The sequence below is a fragment of the Rana temporaria genome, chromosome 1 (assembly GCF_905171775.1).
Source record: "Rana temporaria chromosome 1, aRanTem1.1, whole genome shotgun sequence".
In the NCBI taxonomy this organism is placed as follows: domain Eukaryota; kingdom Metazoa; phylum Chordata; class Amphibia; order Anura; family Ranidae; genus Rana; species Rana temporaria.
Genome location: NC_053489.1, coordinates 262631341 through 262638679, shown reverse-complemented (window position 1 = coordinate 262638679; position 7339 = coordinate 262631341).

Below are 7339 nucleotides of genomic sequence, written 5' to 3'. Positions count from 1 at the left end.
CTTACCGGACAGAAATGCCGGTGATGTCAGCCACCAAACCAGGGAGGCCCTGACCCGGTGGCTCACTTGGATTTGACGACCCAGGGACCATGAGACTGCAGCTTTACCACCGGGAGAAACACCTTCGCCACTAAAGGAGTCCAGAATCAGCCCTAGGTATTCCAGGCGTTGAGTCAGGGCCGAGACCAAATTCTGGGTGTTCAACACCCAACCAAATTCTCAGAGGGTCTGACAGGCAATAGACATGCCCTCCTCCAATTCTGATCTTGAAGTGGCCCTCAGAAGGTCGTCCAAGTAGCCCACGATAGCGATGCCACACTGTCTCAGCAGGGCCAGAATCGGAGCTAGCACCTTGGTAAACACCCTTTGTGCCGATGCCAAGCCGAAGGGGAGAGCCACAAACTGATACTCGCAAAGCGCAGGAATCTCCGATGTCTGGTGCAGATGGGAACATGCAAGTATGCATCCTTGATGTCCAAGGACGCCAGAAAGTCCCCCAGATGGAGAGCCGTGACAACAGAGCGAACAGACTCCATACTGAATCTTGGCACACAAAGCAATTGAGGGTTTTGAGATGCAGAATTGGACCGACCCAGTCCTTCTTTGGCACTACGAATAGTAAAACCCTTGAAACCGTTCCTGCCACAGAACAGGTATGATCACCCCACATGCCAGCAAATCCTGAACCGCCCCGAACAAGGCTTTCAGACGCGCCGGCTGAAGCTTGGAGGGAAAAAAAAAAATCCGCTCGGACGAGAGAGATACGATCTTGTACCCAGAGAAAACTACTTTGCAAACCCATTGGTCGGAGATCAGAGATGACGTCCCCCCCCCACCCGAGAGAAGGGTGGGGGCAGACCTTCATGCGGACTGTGGTTTTGCAAAACCAGGGTCGTGCCTGACCCTCAGCAGATGCTTTATAGGCCTGATAGCGTTTACCCGCAGCACTGGGCGAAAAAAAAAAAAAAAGGGAGGGGCCCTGCCTACTGTGTGGCTCCTGACTTTGATTGCGGGAGCAGCATGCCCTTACCTAGTGTGGCATTCTTAATAATATCGAGAGGCACTAAAAAGTCCGTCACCCTTAAAAGGCAAATCCATCAGGGCCTTCTTGGAAGATTGGTCTGCCGACCAACACTTTAGCCAGATCAGGTGGAGCATAGACCGAAGCTCTGGACAGCAAGGGAATGGTATCCAGGTCAGACTCGCAGACAAAACTTAAGGCCTTGCACTAGCTGGTCGGCCAAAGCCACCTCATCCGGAGGTGCCAGACAAGCTTTTAGCCCCTGGAGCAGTATCTTTGCCCATTCAGAGTTTGAGACACCAGAGCCCCAGCCACCGCTGGACGCACTGCTGAGCGCACCATCGTGTATAGATGGCAAGCGATCGCCTCAGCCTTCTTGTCTGCAGGATCCTTGAAAGCAGGAGCCTCTTCCACTGGAATCGTGGTTACTTCGTTAAGTCTGGACACAGAGGGGTCCACTACTGGAGGAGAGTTCCATTTCTTCAGGAAACTCTCCACAAAAGGGATACCGGACCGCCAATTTTTTTGGGGCAGAAAAAAACCTTCTGCGGGTTTTCCCAATCCTTGTATAAGAGCTTATCAAGATAAAACACAAGAAAACACCTTGGCAGTGTGGACTAGCTTGCGGAACCCAAAGGGGACCGACGCCTCAGCTGCTTCTGCAGAATCTTCCACCTTCAGTGTATCTCGTACCGCAGTGATAAGATAACTTGCCAGAGTTTTCTCGCATGCCGACCTGGAGTCATCCTCACTATCTGAATGGCCACAATCCGCGCACTGACACATCAGAATCCGGGCCATGAGCCGTAGCTGGGCCTGACTGCATCAGAATTGTACCCGGAAGATGGGGGGGGGGGGCGTTTACCCCTCCGAGTTATCGCTTCCACCCTGGCAAGAAAGGCCTCCAGGACCGCCGACATAGCATCCACTGACAGCAGGTGCAGGGGCACCAGTTGCCAACTCAGGTGTTTCTAGGGGGGAGACGCTCGCTTCGGGCTCCATGCTGACCCACGTGTGTGACACAGGCCAAAGCACACTGTCCACCCTCCTAGCTGCAGCAGAGAATGAGGGATCCTTCCCCCCCAGAGGACAGACCACCCAATAATGGATACTGCACAGCCCTGCCGTCCGTCTCCCGCCTGAGAAGCCCCTCAGTGCTGTGGAGTCACGCTGTCTCAATGTGGTGTGCCCCTGCCTATTGCGCCGCAACGCCAGACACTAGAGGTCAAATACCTCCGCCAAAATGTCCACCGAGCAGCAGACTGTAGAAAAAAGGCAGGTGGCCACAAGAAAATGGCCACCGATGAACACTAGAGCAAAGTGACGCCGCCAGCCGCGTGTAAAACAGCAATGCAAAAAAACCACAGTAGGCCGCAAAACACTTGGGGTCCCCACACAGAGGGCCCCCCACAAGGGACAGCTGAACGAATCCCCCAGGAGACGGACAGTGCAGCCCCCACGCTACCGGATGAAGCCCCCCCAGGCGGACCCCCAGTCACACGCAACAATTCTGGCACAGAGCACAGGGAGGGAGGGGAAAATCCCCTAATCGACCTCCCCAGGAGTACCTAGCAATGTCCTCCCACTGATGTAGGGAAACTGCTACTTGCCTGTCCTGCGTGGACTCGCTGGAAGCATCCCTGACAGACCATCTTCCGCATGGTGACGAAGGTGACCGTTGGCCCGGCACACTGATTCAAGCACAGAGCCTGGTCATATGTGTACCCCGGAGCATGTAGCCCACCGGCCACCCCTGGAACTACAGGGCATGTCGTTTACAACCCAGCGTGTAGCCAACGGTCGGCACATGCTCGATGGCCGAAAACTAGGGAGACTACAAGGATCTGGGATCCAGCCTGTCACCCAGTCGGCAGTTGCTAGCAGATCTCAGGAACAAAAAACAGAAAAAAAAATATATGGAAAAAAACTCCAGACCCATGGGCCCGAAGGGAGCCATGTCCTTCTCCACAAGGCAGAAAAAAATAAAAAACACAGCTGCTAGATGCAGGGAGAGGTGTTGTACCTAGAGGGACCGCCCCCAGGGCGGTACTGTACAGTTTTTTGATGTGTTTAAACATTTAACCTGTTTTCTGCCTAGTCCTCTCCTAATTGAAAACTGAATACGCACTTTGTCAAGAGTGCCGTGTCCGTCCATGAATAAAAAGGGAGTTTATATTTACTAAAACTATTGCATTTCCATGTACTGTGGGAAACCAGATTTAGTGAGTGCATGATCTGGGTTTAGTAACTTTAGGCCACTTTCACACGAGGAGTTTTACATGCGTTCTTTGCGCTAAAAATAGCGACTGTAAACTGTCTCTTCTGCAGTCCCAGTGTGAAAGCCCGAGTACTTTCACACTGGGCGGTGTGCTTGCAGGACAGGTAAAGTGCTTCAAGCAGTGAATACAGCACTCCCAAAATGCCCCTGCCATTGAAATCAATGGCCAGCGCTGCCAAAGTGCATGCAAAGCGCTTAGCCCTTTTTCGACCGCTAGTGGCCGAAAGGCACAGCAAAGACGGTAAAGCGCTGCCAACACTAGCGGTGCTTTACCGTCAACACGCCAAGCACCTCAGTGTCAAAGTACCCTTAAAGATAAAATCACTGACAGTCTTCTAGACCCACATTCCTCAGTTATGGCTGCCCTTTATTGTTTGGGTACCAAGGCTATATTTGCAACACCCCCTCCTGCTGGACCCTGAGGGAGTGCCCTTTTCTACGATTGTATACATTTGTAGGGCTAGAGTCAAGCTTTGGAACTAGATACGCTTTACGATTCTATGCTTGTACTATACAAATCTTTATATTTTTGCAAGTACTGAAGTATAATAAAAAAAAAAAAAAAATATGATATGAGAGAGCTAGAGATATATCCATCTATATATAATCTCACCATCATCTTGGGATAAGATTTTATTAGCCATGTCCTCTGCAAATAAACTTTTTTTTTTGGAAGTGTGTGTGTCTTTATAGAACTGTTCTTTGTCAATTTTGTACTAGAACGTACACCGAAATGTGAGGATTGTGTACATTTACACATTAAGCGCCCAATACACAAAGCATGCATACCGAAGTTTTAGAAATGGAGATAAAAAATAAAAAAAAAAGGTATACAAAAAAAGGTTGCACATAAAAGAATTTATTTTACACATTTTCAGGAGTTACACCAGAATTGTATTAAAAAATAATACTTACATAATTAACATATGGGGGGTATACTTCTAAATGCCAGTAACAGTTTACAATGTAAAACAGAAAAAGATAAACTTTATGAAGGCATCGCTTTCAGGCGTTCGCATACACAACAAATTTGATACACACGCACAGTTCCACCCAAACTGCACTAAAGAAAACACACAAAAATATTTACATTAAAAAAAAAAAAATCATTCATACTACATTTTTTCTTCAAAAGAACTGAATTTTACCTTTGTTATGAGGGGAAAAATACATTTAAGATTCAACACAAACTGTTTTTTCAAAACATTTTTAAAGCTGCACAGTGTTGCGGCAAAAATAGTATGCCATCATTTTTCTTCCTAGCTATTGTGCACAAATTCAATTTTCAAAGAATTGTATCATACTATAGGTTTGAAGCTCAACACATCCTGGTGCACAACACCTAGTTTTTGCCAAGCCAGAATGCTCTTGCAAGGAACTGGAACACCAACTAAAAGACGTATGAGATTTAGTCACAGAATCTGGAATTAAATATTTTACACATTTTCTAGTGTGGTAGAATTCTGTATTGGCAATGTGAGCGTACAACCAAACAAAAAAAAAAAAAAAAAAACTCAAGGTAACCGGTTCAAAAACAACTGACAGGATTCACTGCAATAAACTCTTCATAGCGAACATATTCAGTAGATCTAAAAACACATTCTCCCATTTTACTTCTTGATGTTTGGGTGTGTCCCGGAAATCTGCAAAAGGATCCTGTTTGAGGGCAATGCCAGTCACCTTATCAAACTGTCTCTTTTGCCACTAGGATACTGTAGTTTAGGAGAGGACTGATGATGTTATGCAAAAAAGGGCAACAGTTTTGAAGATGGAGTCATCACTTTTTCATGACAATTAGAAACTTCAGCAAATATACCTGGGAGATAAGCCCCCTAATACATGCAGACTAAGCGCTCACTTTTACCAACATTGCGCATGTTACATGTACTGCTATGCCATTGATTTTGAACGATAGTTCACTGCAGAATTTACTTCTGTGGCAAGTCTGATTTTTCAAGACATTTTGTTGCAGTACCAGCCCACACGCATTAATTGCGCCACATTTTCTTCTGCGGGAGCATAGAACAGCAATAACTTTCGTCCCCCTTCTACAGGACCCAGACTCTAGGCTGTTTATTAACTTTAAAGTGTTGTATCCGGATCTTTTAGTACAAAGCATACAGCACTGTAGAAGCAGAGCTTGGACCGTAATGTTTCGTACCTAAAAGCAGCTCTTTGTCAGGAACAAGAATGACTACAAACCAAAGTGAAAGGGCATTGAATGCTTCCACATACTTGCAAGTCTAAATTCCTCATTAAAATAACCTGTACAAGGATGAACTGAGGGATGCAGTTATTCCCCTAATTTATGTGCCAATTTTTTACAGGGATTAGGTCTAGTTCACTACCCCAAACCTATAGTATATTACATGAATCGGGAAGCTGCCTGGAGTCAAAGCTGGACTCAAGACAGATCTAAATAGAAGACTCAAACCAATGCAGTTTTGAATTCATGAATACAACATTAAATATTTGAATTTGAACTAGTATAAAAGCCTTTTGAAGTGCCCGTTTAGCAGAGCTTGAAAATAAAGTGGCAGCACAAGGAGGCTTCCTGTGAGAAATAGGGGAATGACCTCTGCTACTTGTCCTTAATCTAGGTTCACAAATCTGCGGGTGAGGGGAATGCCTTTAAACTGCATGCATTCCCATACTTGCAGGGCAAAGACAGGCGGCTTTTAAAGCAGATATGCAGAGGTGCCGTTATTTCTAATGGCAGCCCCCACACATTGCTCTGCATTTTCAGGTGGGGTGAAACAGTTTCCATGCAGCTGCAATTCTAAAAAGGCACATTGACAATTTCCTGTGTTTCCCGCAGGTACAGCAGCCCATTCAAATGAATGGGCTGCTGTGACCATGTAAAAAAAAAACAAACAAAAAAAAACACATATGAGAGCCTAGCCAAAGGAAGTGGGTTAAATTATACCAATTGTCCATCGAAAAGCCCAAGGCCATCCAGTTAAAAGATACATAGGTAACTGCAGTCCTGTAATTATAGCGAGTTTGGTGGCAAAAGCGGTTTGTTTCAAATGATTAATGGGCTTTATCATCTTTGCCTAGAATTCTGCTTTAAAAGGGCAACTATATCGCAACCTGATGTTAGAAGAATGCTTTATCTTAGGCATACCAGTGAAAATGCACTCCAAAAATTCCCAGTTCTGACCAAAAGCTGCACCAATTTGCAAATCCAAAATACTGCATCATAGATGAATTCTCTTTCATTTAAATGAATGGGATGGGATGCCTTTGATTGGCCATATAAGAAATTCAGGATTTCCTACGTTTTAATACAAGACCCCAGCAGGTGATTCCATCTACTGCTACATCATGCACCACGTGGCCTGCAGAGACCTTAACACAATATAATAATTTTCTCACTTGCGATAGTAGCTGCTTTTGGCATTCAAATCTTATGCTGATGGTAGACATGCAGATAAGTCAATGGCTGATCATGTTGATAGCAACTTCAACTAGTACAGGATAACATACCATAATCCTCGACTAAACCATCCTGTTTATAAGGACCATTGCTTTTCCTACAAATACCAAGTCATAGCTCAAGTGTAGATGACAAGCATAGCCTACTTCAGTGACAAGATTAAACAAGCCCATGGTCAGTTACTATTATATATACACACATATATACACACATACATACATACATACACACACACACACACACACACACACACACACACACACACACACACACACATAAAATGATAAAAAGGAAGGGTGGTGGCGCTGTCTTTTCTTTCCCCTATCGCTAGGATGTATTAACTAAACTGACCACTTACACAATAAGTACCTATCTATACTACCAAGAGAGCTACTTCCGAGCCTGGGTCAAGCAATAAGTGTATCTGGTAGTTATACCCGTTATATTTCTTCACTTATCCTTGTGTATGATATATCTAATGCATAAATATGCGTTATTGAGTGTAAATGTGTGCAGGGATAGGACATGCCCCAGGGGCTAATAATTAGCCAAAAAATATATATGAATACTACAATAGTAATCTTATGTGACTGCACAAATT